Here is a 16,729-nt window from a genome sequence, read left to right on the forward strand (position 1 = left end):
TTTCAAACTTTTTCATTATTATTATATCTGTTATGGTGATCTGTGATCAGTGATCTTTGATGTTACTATTGTAATCGTTTTGGGGCACCATGAACTGCGCCCGCTTAAGAACGTGAACTTAATTGATAAATGTTGTGTGTGTGTTCTTACTGCTCCATCAGTTGGCTGTTCCCCCACCTCCTTCTCCTCAGGCCTCCCTATTCCCTGAGACACAACAATATTGAAATTCAGCCAATTAATAACCCTACAATGTCCTCTAAGTGTTCGAGTGAGAGGAGGAGTCACATGTCTCTCACTTTAAATCAAAAACTAGACATGATCAAGCTTAGTGAGGAAGGCGTGTCAAAAGCGGAGATAGGCTAGAAGCCTCTTGTGCTAAACTGTTAGTCAAGTTGTGAATCCAAAAAAAAATAAAAAATAAAAATGCTCTTGCAGGTAATTAAAAGTGCTACTCCAGTGAACACAAAATGATAATGTCAAACAGCCTTATTGCAGATCTGGAGAGAGTTTTAGTGGGCTGTATACAAGATCAAATCAGTTATATAACATTCCCTTAAACCAAAGCCTAATCCAGAGCAAAGCTCTAACTCTTTAATTCTAGGAAGCCTAAGAGAGGCGAGGAAGCTGCAAAAGAAAAGTTTCAAGCTAGCAGAGACTGGTGCATGAGGTTTAAGGAGAGAAACCGCTTCCATAACATCGACGTGCAAGGTGAAGTGCAAGTGCTGATGCAGAAGCTGTGGCAAGTTGTCCAGAAGGTCTAGCTTAGAGAATTGATGAAGGTGGCTGTACTAGTTTCTGAGAACAAAGAAAGCAAAGAAAATAGAAATAGAGTTAGATGTGCTGGTAAGATGAGGTTATCAAGTTTTCTTCTTCATGACTTGTCTTTTCTATGCCAAGACATTACTTTTCAATGTAACATTAATTTGATCTAAAATCAGAACTTGAACACATATTTTCAGTAATGGCTAAAATATCAGTTTCCTTTTTCTTTTAAAGATAGATGTGACTTCACAGAAAGGCTTTGGATTTAGTATCAGAAGATTGGGATTTAAATCTTCTCCCTGCCTTAACACTTCTTAAAGTACCCAAGTACTTTCCTTCTGGAGAGAGCCCCTTTTCTAAGAAGAATACCCAGCAGAGTTATCAGTAAGAGAAATACTTGAGAGATCATTCTGCTCAAATAAACTTTCAAATGAAACCAGAAAAAAAAAAAAAGATACCAAAAAAAAAAAATCCAGTCTTAATTGAATGCATCATGTGGTGATATTTCTTTATTTAGAAATTAATGTGTGTTTGTGCTTAACTTTAAGCCTATTTATCTTTCTATCCTCTAAAAAACATTTTGAAACTCTAGCTCCGAGTATTTTCTTCTCAACTCATTATAATTTTATTGACCTGTTTACTTCAAAACAGTTGTATTTGATTTTAAAACAAAGTATGCTCTTCAAAGTTTAGCCCAACCCACTATAATTTCATTGAGAGGATCAAGAAAGAGGGCTTTGGGTCAGGAACCTCTTGCCCTTGGTTTAAGCCCGATCTTAGTTAGAGTGAGAGTTGGTCATGGGGACCGTGAAAGTCTTCTGTGTCCTTTTCATGCTGCATCTGTGTTTCTTCGACTCTGGAAGAAGTGGGAAAATACTTGTATGGCCGATGGACTTGAGTCACTGGATTAATTTAAAAGTTATTCTGGAAGAACTCTAGCTTCGTGGGCATGAGATAACCGTCCTGCTTCTGCTTGATCATACCAAGATCCCCTTTAATGTGGAGGTCCTCCAACTTCCAGTAACCAAAGAAACTTTCATGGAAGAGATTAATAGCTTTATCTATGAAGATTCTTTTGAACTGGCAAAACTTTCATGGTGGAATATGCACCTAAAATTTGCAGAAATGGAGAAGAGTTTTTCAAGGACAATCGAAAGAGTATGTGACAGTGCTGTAATGAATAAGGAGTTACTCACCGAGCTAAAGGCAGCTAGATTTGATAATCTGCTTTGCCGACCCTTCAAGCTTTTGTGTAGAGTTGGTGACTGAGCTTCTCAATATCCAATTTATATATTCTTTTCGGTTTTCTTTTGGGAATGTCATTGAGTGACTTTGTGCTGGGCTTCCCAGCCCTTCTTCATATGTTCCTGGCAGCACATCAGGGCTGACAGACAACATGTCCTTTGTACAGAGGTAGAAAAATTGGTTACTGTATGCAATGAATGATGTGATTTTTTTATTACCTATTCCCAAGATGGGATGAGTATTATAGCAATGTTTTAGGTAAGAAATATGCATGTAAAATAATTCTTACTTCATATGTAAAACTTAAATATTTACTTGACTGTATGAAAACTTAAAACAAGTATTTTTAAATTTTCAGGTATTTTAGACAAGTTCTGTTGCAAACCGGTTTTAAGTGAGAAAAAAATTCTTCTTCTTCTTAGATTTAAGTTTAGATGACTGAGTAAAAATAACATATCAAAGAAGTAATACTTCTTATATTTATAACACATAAATCCTGCTCGCTTCTACTAATATTTTTGGTGTATAATATTTGGCAAAACTGAATCTAACAGCGTGCTTAATTTTCATAACCTTTTACTGATTCTTGTTTAGTTCTTCATTTACATACCCTGTTTTTTTCTAATAATGTGCCTCTTTCTCAGGATTTCTGTTTGCAGCTTATCTAAGTTTGGTTGTTTGGTTGCAGGGCTTGGCATGTGGTGAGCATGAACTAGAAAATAATCAAAAAAATGCAACTTGGTCCATCTGGTCGTCTCCCAAAAAGAGAAAATGGAAGATATTTTGCTGATGGACCACATTTCCATATTTTTTACCTTATGTCACTAATCTGTTGTTGTAGTTGTTATTCTATCCAAAATTGCATTAGAGGCCAACTAGCAGGCTGTGACCCTGAGCACACTGTTCCTCTCCATTTCAGCAAGTCCTCTTACCCTTCCTTAACTCTGCATTCCCATACTATGGATTAATGCAGTGGGAGTTTCCAATATAATTGTCTTCTTTTTCCAAAAGTTTGGGTATGTGTAGTGCTATTGTTTTGCTTATATATTTAGACTAATATATCTGTTATATGCCTGTACTTATACAATTGTATGCTCTCAAAGGTATAGTCTGGAACACTGAGCAACCATGTACTCAAACAAAATTTTCTAATTCTATATTTTGAACAAAAAATTGAAGAATCTTTAGCAAAGCCAACAGGAAAAATGTTCTCCCACCTGTTGTAAACTGACTCAAAGTGTTCTTATGGTTTACGATTATGAGGTTTTTTAGTATCTATGGCCTTAAGTATGGAGAGGTAAATTGAGGCTATAGTTCCTCTCTCCCACCACCACACCATCAGTTGATATGGTATAATAAAGGCACCATAGATAGAATCCTGCCACATGTTCGTATATCTACTAGCAAGTAAGTGAGTAGTCAAATCAGTAAAATCTTAGTTTTTTTGTCCATTTTAATCACTGCAACACCTCTTCTGAAGCATCACTTGGGCAGATGTGTTAGTATTCTAGAGAAAGCATTTACCTAGCCTTCTACAGAAAATTAGGTACCAGAGTCTTCGATTAAGTCCTGGAACACAGAATAGAATCAGAATCCTAGGTTTCTGGATCCCCTAGATACTTCTCTCTGTGTGTTTATTCAGGAGCAGAGACGCTGAATGGTGTTTCAGATAATCTGCAATTATTGAACACTCTTCATTTTGACAGTGAAAATTATTTCTAATCTTCTTTATGCAAAGTAACTAATACTCCAGTGTAGCTTTATATATAAATAACTGAAGTGCTTTCATTATACCTTCTGGTTAGATCAAATATTAGATAATTGCCTTAGGCATGTAGATTATGGTTAATATACAAACATACACATGCACATGATTGTCTGTGGTGAAAAGTTCTAAAGTAAATTACGGACAATAAATTCTACTTCTTTCACAACTTACTTCCATTCTTAGAAGAAAAGATATCAAGCCCTGAATTTCTTTGCCAAACAATTGCAGCTAGCTTCTTTGAGCCTACAGATATGATTGAGTTCATACTTCGGTTATCCTTAAGCCTTTAGCAACCGGTGGCATCTGGACTGGGAAACCCAAATGTAATGGGAGTAGTTGAATCCTGGGGTGGCAGGGACGAAGAGGTAGAACACAACCTCCAAAGGCAAGGTGGGCAAGGTTACCATAAGGACAAGAAGAGGCAAAGCAGCAATCAGAATAGTCTGACTTGCACAGACCTATGGCATTGGTTAGTTGATCAGTGTTCGCAGGTATGAAATAGATAGGAAGCCTACTAAATTATTACTTAGTCTGTAGCAGTGGAAAACTTCTATGTCAAGTGAACCAAAGGCCTAACTCGAATTATAAAAATGGAGTCATGACCCCTCTATTAATTCTCAGACTTGGGCCAGTTTACAGACCCAGAACTGCTTGAAGGAAGAGGCCAGGTCAACTTGAGCCATGACCCTGGCACACCACCAAAAATTTATTCTGTTAATTTTTATTCTTTCTCAAGGAGACTTATGACCTTTTACCAAGGTAATTGTGCATTGGGGAAAAGAAATAATCAGAACTTTTGGGGACTACTGCACACTAGCTGTGAACTGATACTAATTTAAGGAGACCCAAAACATCACTGTGGTCCACCAGTCAGAGTAGGGGCTTATAGAGGACAGATGATCAATGGAGTTTTAGCTCAGGTTCATCTCACAATAGGCATAGTAGGTGCCTGGACCCATCCTGTGGTTATCCCCTCAGTTCTAATTGGAATAGATATATTTGGCAGCTGGAGTGAGTTTTAGGTTGAGTCCGAGTCTGAAGGCAGGTGAAGACTGGTTTCCTAGCTCAAAGGCAGCAGCAGAGAGGACGAATTCTTTCTTACTCGGCCTTTTAATTCTGTTTAGATCTTCAATATATTGGATGAGACCCACTTACACTGAGAAGGGCAATCTGCTTTACACAGTCCAGTTAGTTTACAAACACCCTCACAGACACATCCAGAAATAATGTTTAACCAAGTATCTGAGCATCCCCTGGTCCAGTTACATTGGTACGTTAAAAATAACCATCACAATTCTACCTCTTATCAATCTGACACTGATATGCATCTCCATACTTAATCTCCTAGTATAATAAGGTCATAACTACACTTAACATAATACAATTATCCTGCATATATCAAAAATACATTAACACCTTCCCCCAAAAAGGAGGTAAAATTCTTCAGTACTGTTTGCATTTTCCCTTGATATACCATTAGTTAAACAATAGGATGTAAAGTTAACAATACTCAAATTCTATGATAGAAAGTCAAAGTATTATGTTAGATGACCAAAGAATAAAAGAGGAAAGAAAACAAAGATATTTGCAATTATATATATATGTAAAAGTGTATATACACGTGTATATACACATTTGACACATGTATGTAAACATATTCATAACCAAATAAGGAGGAATGTTTATGAAAATTGCAGTCCTCATTTCTGTAACTAGTCAGGTGGTTGTAGGTGGTATTTGTAACTACCTTCTTCCATTACCCATGCTGTATTCTCTTTCCCTTCAGCAAGCACCTCAGCATAGTTCTTTACCTGGCAGGTTGATAGTTCTTTACCAGGCAAACCTTTATCTTGAAGGGTCTGGGCCATTAGCAGTCTTGCCTGGATTGGGTTATAGTTTTACATTGAACTTAATCACAGGGTATGGTAATACAAAGAGATGCCCTAAGGAAACTCCTGCATTCCAGACATATTGTTTTTAGGATCAATAACCCTAGCCAGTACAGGAATGTCCTTCACCTATTGATTCAGAGGCATGAGGAATACAAAGCAGCTGGGCAGCAGTCTTAACTTCCAGTTCACCCAAATTAGAACATAGCATGAAAGTGTCTATCTATGAGTCCAAACTAAAAACTAGAAATAATTTTAGAATTTTTCATGTCCTTCATGCTCCAAATTTAATTTGTTCAATCCCTATTCATTCGCTCTTCAAGCATTTTACCTTTCTCCTGTTCCTTTTTATCCCACTGTCACAGCTTTCATGGAAGCAATCCCTTCCTAACTGGAATCCCTTCATTTAATCTTGTTTCTGTTCATTCATTCATCTCATTGCTAGAACCAAATAATGTGAGAGAAAAAATCACCACATTTCTATACATAAAAGCCTGCAGTCTATATTTCTAGAGCTTGAGATTATAAATCTTTGCCCTATTTAGTAATTGTAGTCCGTTTTTAGCTAGTCTGCATTTTCTCTTTCAAATGAACTTTACAGAAAGTTTATGAAGCACTCTATGTGGATATCAAGTTTGGCTTCCATTGATATAGAGCCTTTCAACACAAAGGAATTTCTTTCTTTCTTTATTCTTTTATATACCAATCAATAATGTCTTATAATTCTTTTGCTAAAAATCTTACATATTTCTTTCGGGGATTGTTCTTTAAAGTGTGTAGCTACCAATGATATCGTCTTCTTGTACTTATTACAGGGTAAAGGAAAGTATTGAAATTTTTGTATCTCACTCTTGTATATGGAACTTAAGGAAAATCTCTTAATAATTCTACTAATATTTAAGTTAAGAGATTTGTTGGACTGACTTGGTAAAAAAAAATCAAATCAATAAATATTGGGGTTTTTTTCTTTCAAAAGTGTATCTTACATGTTTTTTGGCTTTTGGTGTTAATTTTTGTTTTGGGGGTTTTTTTTGGGGGGGGCGTTCTTTTTATTGTTGTTGCTGCTTATTCCATTGACTGAGGTCTCTAGTACGGTGATGAGTAATAGTAGGGATAACCAGAAATCTTTCCTTTCTACTTATTTTTATAAAAATTTCTCTAATCCCTTATTATTACTAAAGGTTAATTTATTCCTAAAAAAAATTAAAATTTTTTCTTTATAATTGTGATCTCTTGTTTTATAAAGCAGCATCCATTTTCCTTTTTACTGCTACCTGTAATACAAATTTCCTCTGAAAAATTATTTCTTCATCAATTTATGTACAATATAAGTCCTTCACATGCAACTCAGATAGATGTCAGTGATTGATTTGGGGAGGCACATAAGCTAGTCAGAGCCTATACATTGCATTGAGACTTTTACTGGGCATTCTGAGACAGAGGCAAGTGCTATTATTGTATTAGGCTCTATTTCTTTCTTTAGATCTTTGCTTTATATATATCTGGGTGCTCCAGTACTGGGTGCATACATATTTATGATTGTTAAATCTTCTAGTGGGATAGATCTCTTTATCATTACATAGTGGCCTTCTTTGTCTCTTTTTATGGTTTTTGGTTTAAAGTCCATTTTATCTGACACAAGAATAGCTACTCCTGCTCTTTTTTGGTTTCCATTTGCATGGTATATCTTTTTCCATCCCTTCACTTTTAATCTGTGCATGTCTTTACATGTGAGGTGAGTCTCTTGAAGACAGTATATATTTGGGTCTAGCTTTTTTATCCAGTCAGTTAGTCTGTATCTTTTAAATGGGGAGCTTAATCCGTTCACATCTAGGGTTGTTGTTGACAGGCATCATTTAACTCCTGTCATTTTATTGCTTTTCATTTAGATGTTTTAAATATCCTTTGTTCATTACTTCCCCTTTTATTTCTTTTCTTTAATGTTAGTCGGAAATTTGAGGTGGCATGATTTAGCTTCTTTCTCTTTCTCATTTGCATTTTTGTTTTAATAGTGGGTTTTGCTCTTTCTTGTGTATCTGTGATAATGATCATCATTATTCAGATTCCAGATGAAGGACTCCCTTGAGAATTTCTTGCAAGGCTGGTCGTGTGGTGGTAAACTCCCCCCAATTTTTTTTTTGTCTGGGAAATACACTATTTCTCCCTCATTTCTGAAGGTGAGCTTTGCTGGGTACAGAAATCTTGGCTGAAAATTTTTTTCTTTTAGTATTTTGAATAAATCATCCCACTTTTTTCTGGCCTGTAGGGTTTCAGCTGAGAAGTCTGCTGTTAGTCTGATGGGGGTTCCCTTATAGATGACTTGACACTTTTCTCTTGCTGCTTTTAGAATTCTCTTTTTGTCTTTGTGCTTTGCCAATTTGACTATAATGTGTCTTGGAGAGGATCTTTTTGGATTGAATCTGTTTGGGGATCTTTGGGCTTCCTGGATCTGAAGGTCTGCATCTCTCCCTATGCATCGGAAGTTTTCTGTTATTATTTCCTTGAATAGGTTTTCAATGCCTTTTCCTTTCTCTTCCCTTTCTGTAATACCCATGATTCAGATGTTTGAGCACTTGAGTTGTCTGCTAGCTCTCTTAGATTTTCTTCGTTATTTTACATTCTTTTCCCTTTTTTGGTCTGCCTGGGTTATTTTAAAAAGACCATCTTCAAGATCTGAAACTTTTCCTTCTGTTTGCTCTAGACTGCTACTGAAGTTCTCTGTTGTGTTTTTAATTTTACTGAGTGACTCTTTCATTTCTAGGAGTTCTGCTAGATTCTTTTTTAAGGTTAGGGTTAGGTTAATCTCTTTGTAAATTTCCTCCTTCATTTTCTAGATGTTTTTTCTTGTTTCATGGGGTTCTCTAATTGAGTCTTCTCTTATCTCTTTGAGTTTTCTTAAGATCATTGCTTGGAATTCCTTTTCAGACATTTCAAGGGTTCCCTGTTTTATGTGGTCTGGTATTTTAGCATTACTTTACTCCTTCAGTGGTGTAATATCTTTTTGTTTGTTTGTAATTCTAGTATTTTTTCACTGATGTTTGGTCATCTGGTAGAAGACTTGCTTCTTCTATTATTCTGGGGTTGGCCATGAGGATAAAGATTTCCTCCTCTATTTGCAAGCTCTGCTGGTGACTCTTACCAGTGTAGTTGAGTGTACCGTAGGTTGCCTGTAGAGTGGCCCTGGCTGCTACTGTGGTGGCAAACTGTCCTTGCAGTGACACTAGGTGTGGTGGTGCTATGGTACACCACCCTGGCTCCTGTTCCAGCAGTGAGCAGGACTTTCTGGGGCCAGAGTCTGCATCCCTGAAGGTGCATGAGGCTTGGTGCCCTTTGGCCCCTGTTGCGGCTGTGGATGATTCCTTCAAGGGCTGGAGTCTGTGTCCCTGGTGGCATGCAGGACTTGGCTCACCTCCTGATTTCCAAATTTGAGACACTCTTTTTTAACAATCTCTTTATCCATATCAATTATTTTTTATTTCCCTTGGACTCTGCTGGCTTCATTTTAATAAGGTGCATTAAAGTACACTAGTTCTTATCTAAGGTAGAGAGGGGATTCAAGAGGAAAAAGATATTATGTTAGAAAAGCGAGTTAAGCAACCACATATCCCGGCAATTCTACTCCTAGGTATACAGCCAAGAAAACATATGTCTGCACAAAATGTGTACATGAATGCTCACAGCAGCATTATTTATAGTAGCCAAAAATGGGAACAACCCAGATGTTCATCAACAGATGAATGGATTAATAAAATGTGGTATATTTATACAAAGAAATATTATTAAGCAATACAAAGCAATGAAGTAATGATACATGTTAAAACATGGAGGAACTTTGAAAACATCCTGCTAAGTAAAGGAAGTAAGCATAAAAAACACCATATTGTATGATTCCATATATATAACATGCTCTGAATAGGCAAATCCATAGCAACAGAAAGTAGATTAGTTGTTATCAGGGGCTGGGAGAATGGTGAACTAGACAGTGTTTGCCAATGGGTAATAAAAGTGGAGGTAATGGAAATGTTTTTTGGGGAGTAATAAAAATGTTCTAAATTAAATAGTGGTGATGGTTGCACAACTTTGTTCCTATACTAAAAACTTCTCAGTTAAGTACTTTATAAGGAAGAATTGTATAATGTGTAAATTATATCTTAATAAAGTGTTTATAAAAAGTGGAGGAGTGAAGCATCATACAAAGAGAATAAGATTATATCAAAGGCACTAAAATGAGATAGGTACTGAATATGAATCTGGATTTTGAATACCATCGCTGCTATCAGAATTAAACCCATATATTACTGATATTTGCTTGTGATCTCTTATACAGATGGATTGTCCTGATCAGTTCAAAATCCCTCATATTTTCTAATCAAAACTTTAGCACATTTGGAACACCAAAGAGAATATTCAAACATCCATATGATAAAAAATTATGTAGTTAGGATCTTCTCATATCTGTAACACTGAATACATACTTCAAAAGACCACAAAAGTCTGGGTAAGTTTTCTTATACCACAATAATTAATAGAATTCAGAAATGAGCTCTGATCTGTGATTAAGGAAAATGATCTAATTCAGAGTCACTAATTTGAGTTCTTATTCCATTAATGTTGAATTGCTTGCGTGTCAGCAGAAAGGTACCTCTTTCATAGTGTTTGTCCTATAATATGTCAGACAGCAAATATTTTACCACTAAATTATTATGCAGTGCTATGTCTCACCAAAGAGGACAAAGCTCTGTGACACAGGAACTTCCATTTTGTGTGGTGAAGTAGTTAATCACTTTCAAAAAATTATTAAAAGATTTCTACTTCTGGTAGGATAAAATTCGTTGTGCCAGCACATTCAAAAACACTAGAAAAAGAGAGATAAACACAAAAGCTTCTAGATAAAGGTATCAGAAGGCTTTTGCAGCGGTAAGGATGAGATTAATTGGAATTGCAGAAGAGGAGGCGTGCTCTGTACAGTGAGTGGAGGATCACTGCCTGGGTTCCTGGCAGGGAGTATGAGTCCATTCTCAGAATGGAGCTGGGCTCATGTGGGGTTCAAGCAGAAAGACTGTACTGGCAGAGGGAAAGCAGCAAGCTTCTGGCCTTGCTCTAGTCTTAAATTCTTGTTTGGTTATTCATAATCTCACTAGTGTGTACTCATTTTTTTTTTTTTTTTTTGTCTTTTTCCTGACCGGCACTCAGCCAGTGAGTACACCGGCCATTCCTATATAGGATCCGAACCCGCGGCGGGAGCGTCGCCGGGCTCCCAGTGCCGCACTCCCCGAGTACGCCACGGGCTCGGCCCACTAGTGTGTACTCTTCAAAGGCCAATTGATTTCAGATGGGTTACATAGGCCCAACACTAGTTAAAGATTTTTCTTTGAAAATTAGATGGTAAAATATTTCCCACTTAACATATCAGTTTATTTTCCCTCTATAATTCTTTATTTTTATTCAGGAAGACCTACCACAATTTGCGAAATTATGGGAAAAGCTGAAATGTGGTTGATTCGAACTTACTGGGATTTTGAATTTCCTCGCCCTTATTTACCTAATTTTGAATTTATTGGAGGACTTCACTGCAGGCCTGCAAAGCCCCTACCAAAGGTAATTTAATGTGCTTGTTTTTGCTTGTTTGAGTGTTTATCTCCTGGAATCATTTCTTATTTCTTATTTATGATATTTGATCCTCAGACTGAAAAAAATGAGAATTAATTGGGATTAATGGACATTATTCTCTTAGGTAATTATACTACCATAGGGATGTTACAACCTTATCATGACAGTCATTAGTGACGCTCATCAAATATACTAGACAGTTGACAGGAATGAATTTTTTGGCCCCTGAGTTTGGCAAAGACGTGTAATAATCTCTAGGCAACAAGTACAAGCTGAAGTGGCATGCATCATTTCCAGGCTCAGAACTTAATGAACAGGTCCAGATACTTCAGAATTCTCTTTCCCTTTGTCATGTCAATTGAGTTTGTTCCACATAATGGCTGCTCTGTTCACGAGTTTTAAATTAAAGAATATACATAGCAGCTGCAGCTCAATAGATGGACATATGACATGACAAAGAAATAAATTGTTGTTTTAAGCCATCGAGATTTGGGGGTCGCAAGATATTTAGCATAACCTAATACTTTGAGAAGAGCTTAAATAGACATATGATGAAAAAAACAACTGGGCAGAAGTTAAATGTTGTTGAAATGTTTGGTTAAATAGAGCAGAGAACTTATACTGGAGAGATAATGAGGGGAAACAAATGGGCATTACTAAGGATTCTTTACTTCAAATTTAAGGACAACGAAGAATAAACGAGTAATATTTAAGCACTAATATGACATGATTTACCTTTTCATAAAAATTCGCTATTTGAATTGTTCAGAGGCAGCAAGATTGAAGACAGGAAAATGAGTGAAGATACAGTTGCAGTAGATCTTGCAAGGGATGATAGAGATCCAAGCTACAGTGTAGTGGTGCTTTTGAGTAGAAGTGAAGAGATTTAAGTGTTTACAAACAATGTAAATAGGACTTAGTGTTTGGCTGGAGGTGGAGATTAAGGGAAAGAAAAGTTAAAGAATGAACGCCTGGCTTTTTGTCTCTTTGTATGTGTTCTTTCCTTTGTTTCTTTGCATGGGTAACTGAGTAGAGAATATTGGCATTTACTAAGGTGAGGAACTAGAGTGGAGCAGTTGTGAGGGATAAAGCTGTGTTTATATTTGCATATGTTGAATTTGAGATTCCACCATAATTTCTATTGAAATACAGTCTTAATCTCTGGGGGCAGGTCTAATACAGTGTTTGTTTGTTTGTTTGTTTTAAAAGAGTTTAATTTTTAAAGTCATTTATAGTCACAGAAAAATTGAGGAGAAAGTACAGAGAGCTCTGACTTATCCCCTGCCCACCCATAAATACTGCTTCCCCCACCACAAACTTCCCATACTGGTGTGATTCATTTGCTACAATAGATGAACCAACATTCACACATCAGTGTCAACCAAAGTTCATAGTTACTTTAGGGTTCGCTCTTTATGTTGTACATTCTATGGGTTATTTTTCCCTCTTAGGTCATCCCCAAACCAGAGCTTTTATCACCCACTGTGGAACCAAGGGGATCTATGAAGCTATTTACCTTGGGGTCCCTATGGTGGGAATTCCCATGTTTGCTGATCAGCCTGATGATATGGCTCAAGTAAAGGCCAAAGGGGCAGCTGTTGAAGAGGACTTGGAAACAATGACGAGTTCAGATCTGCTTAATGCTTTGAAGGCAGTGATTTACATCCCTTCATGAGTGTAGAATGTATTCTTTTCTGAGAAGCATCTAGTATTTTAAAAGCAATAAAGTGTTTCATTCTATTTTTTAAAATTTTATCAATATACAGTGTAGTTGATTTTCGTGTCCCTTTACTGATTCCTCCTCTCCCCTCCCCCCTTCACCCCCCATCAACATCGCATCTGTTCATTTGTATTAACAAGTTCAAGGAATTGTGACTGTTGTGTCTTCTTCCCCGCCCCACCCCCGTTTGTTTGTGTATTTATTTATTTATTTTTAGCTCCCACAAATAAGTGAGAACATGTGGTATTTCTCTTTCTGTGACTGACTTATTTCACTTAATATAATTATGACCCAGCTATTCCACTGCTGGGAATATACCCAGAGGAATCAAAATCATGATGTCGAAGGGATACCTGTACTCCAGTGTTTACTGCAGCACTATCTACAGTAGCCAAGAGTTGGAACAAGCCCAGATGTCCATCATCAGATGAGTGGATACGGAAAATGTGGTACATCTACACAATGGAATTCTACTCTGCTATAAAACAGACTGAAATACTACCATTCATTCTATTTGAAAATGAATTACTCTTAAATAATTACCAACACATACTAATATCAAATACAATTGTCTTTTACTCCCAAAATCCTATGGAGGCATTGTGATTCGTCTGCTATTAATGGATAACAGATTACAATCTTGAAGAAATACTTAAATTTCTTTAAAGAAAATGAGCTACTGTTAAAGAGACATAAATCTTAATATTTTTGATAATGATTATGTAAATATCTAAAAAATTACAGGCATACCCATTATAAAGAATTTAACCTATATGAGTATAGCCAAAATAGGTAAATAAAAATTAAATATCACTAAACTCCCTCAACACGTCTATAACCAATCTTCCCAGTAGAGAAACATATCTTCAGATATTTCCCTTTGCTAATTTCTAAGTAGAAAAGAAAAAGATGAAATGCCACATGTTCTCACTTATTTGTGGGAGCTAAAAATAAATAAATAAATAAACACACAAACAAACAAAGGGGGGAGAAGAAGACACAACAATCACAACAATTCTTTGAACTTTCTAAGACAAGTGAATAGATATGATGTGGGGGGGGAGGGGAAAGGGGGGAAGAAGAACGGGTAAGGGGTCATGAAAGTCGACTACACTGTATGTTGAGAAAAAATAAAAAAATTTTTTTTAAAGAAAAGAAAAAGATGAAAGTCATTTTACAAAAATTGGATGGTGTTACTTTTTAATTAAAAATATCTTATACTGGTACATTTTAATTTAAAAAGAAAAAATAACTAAAATAAAATTGAAAGAATCAGCAAGCTTTGGATAAACATTTAATATCAGATAAGTTGCTTACATTAGGAGATCAGAATAATTATTCAAAAATGTTTCCAAATTTGATCAGTATAGAATAGCTTTTCACTATGAAGTCATTTCCCAACTTCCCACCCATCTCTTAAACACCAGATATTAATTTTTGTTTGATATGTTATTACATTGTTGAGGCTTACAACATGCATGTCTTGCCTGTGCCCGCAATGTCCAATGCTGTTTAATCTTAGTTTTATATTGTATGTACTTAATGATACTATTCCAGTTTTACTACAGTCCTCCCATTCCAGGAGGCTTTTTGTTTTTATTAATTTGTTATCTGACAAGTATTTTATTTATGTGTCTGATTGCTTTTGTTGTTTCTTTATTTTCTTGAAATATATCCAGAGGTATTTATTCCTTAAGTTCTTGCATATTAAGAAAGACCTGCCTTATTTTTAAAAAAAACGAAGTACAACTTCACTTTGTATTGTATCCCTGGCTCACAATTTTCTCCTTCAGAACTTTCTACATGTTGTTTTGCTATCTTCTACAACTTAATGCTATTACACTCTTCTTAAATAATCATGGCATCCCAGTGTGGGAGAATAAAGCTATCACCTTCCTCTCAAATCCGAGGAAACTCTTCTTCTAGGTAAGCCATCCAAAACCTTGAGCCAGAACCCTGGCCTGGCCTTCTATTCTTTGAATGAAGTTGGAAGGTTTAGTGTCCTTGCTGTTGCCATTGTCCCATCTCACCACTGGCACTTGAATCCCTCCACAGCCTGCAACCAAGATTGCAGCATCTACTCATTCTGAGACCCTACTTCTAGCCCATGAGATCAGGTGGGCTCTTTGTTTTAGTCTGAGTATCACGGCCACAAAGATCAAAGACTGAAACCATTACCTGCCACTATTGAAGACCAGCTTATTGTTCACACCAACAACTCCAGGCCAAACCTGGGTGGGGGAAGGGGTCCCTTTATCATAGGCCTGCCCCTGAACACTGCTGCCTGTCTCTTTCTTGGCCCTAACATTACACTTGACAAATGAGATCAAAGTTTGGCATTCTCAGCCTACATATGCTACATTCAAATGCTATTTCTAATTAGGAATGTGTATTAGTCCCTTTCTGATGCTTATAACGAAATAAACACAACTGGGTGATTTATAAAGAAAACTAAATTTATTGCTTACAGTTTCTGAGGTTGGGAAGTCCAAAGTTCAGGGAACACATCTGGTGGTGGTGACAGTGACCCCTCACATTGCAGGATGGTGGAAGCTGAGAGAGCAGAGAGAAAGTAACCTCTTCATTCACTCTTCTTTTAAAGCCCTCCAAACCACGCCCCTGACCACCATTTTTAATCTATTCACTACAGCATGGTCCTGCAATCGATTCACCTCTTCAAGGCTCCACCATTCAATTACTATAATAGGATTTCCCACTCTAAACAGTTACAGTGGGGATTAAGCTTCTAATATATGAAATTTGGGGACACAATTCAAGGTTCCATGACTTTGGTGGGGACATAATTCAATCCACTACAGAATGTTAAGAATATATAACATAATTTTAGGTGATAATGGTCTTAACAAATTCTTTAATTCTCAAATTTTTATCAATGTATTCAATCTTGAGCTACAAAGAGAATGCCATGAGGTTATCAAGGATTCACATGATCAGCCTGTGAAGCCCCTGGATCGAGCAGTCTTCTGAATCTAATTTGTCATGCGCCACAAAGGAGCCAAGCACCTGCGGCCAGCTTTCCATGACCTCACCTGGTTCCAGTACCACTCCTTGGATGTGATTGGGTTCCTGCTGGCCTGTGTGGCAACTAGTATATTCCTGTTCACAAAATGTTGCCTGTTTTATTGCAGGAAGTTTGGTAAGACAGGGAATAGTTTTTCTTTAACAGTCTGACTGGAATTCTCAATAGGTCCCATTCAGATTAATTTAGCCACTGATTTAAACAAATTCCTCTCCTTCTCTCCAAGGTTCTTGTCCATTCCAGAGCTTATCAAGTCAAAAATTAGAGAATCACCAGAGTAGTTTAACACATGATTTAGAACTAAGGTTTTGAATAATTTAATCTGTAAAAGTAGAATATAAACACAGGGAAATTTCTACTTAGCACTTTATTTGTTTCAGTTCAAAAAGTCAAGATGCTATTTGAGACATTAGAAACATAATGATTAATTCTATTTTTATTGTCTATCATATTAAACATTTTCTTATTATTTAACATTATTTTGGATCCAGTATGTTATCATTACTGAAGATTCCCTAAAGGAACTAGACAAGTAGTAAGATAAAGCACCTTATAGCCAGAATTTCTCTTCCAATTAGGAATATCAGGAGATGGTCAGGATTTCTATTCTGCATCCTGTGAAGCATATTTTATACCATCAATTTCCTTTCCTATGAAACATCAGATTTTCTCTTCCTTGGGGTATAAGATACTAA

The 16,729-nt window shown here is 36.5% G+C and overlaps 1 pseudogene; it reads left to right on the top strand.

Moving 5' to 3' along the window:
* The first annotated feature begins 1,560 nt into the window (after positions 1-1,560).
* Positions 1,561-16,186, top strand: LOC134385732 (UDP-glucuronosyltransferase 2C1-like; annotated as a pseudogene).
* Positions 16,187-16,729: the final 543 nt, after the last annotated feature.

Source organism: Cynocephalus volans, chromosome 9 (assembly GCF_027409185.1).
Source record: "Cynocephalus volans isolate mCynVol1 chromosome 9, mCynVol1.pri, whole genome shotgun sequence".
Classification (NCBI taxonomy): domain Eukaryota; kingdom Metazoa; phylum Chordata; class Mammalia; order Dermoptera; family Cynocephalidae; genus Cynocephalus; species Cynocephalus volans.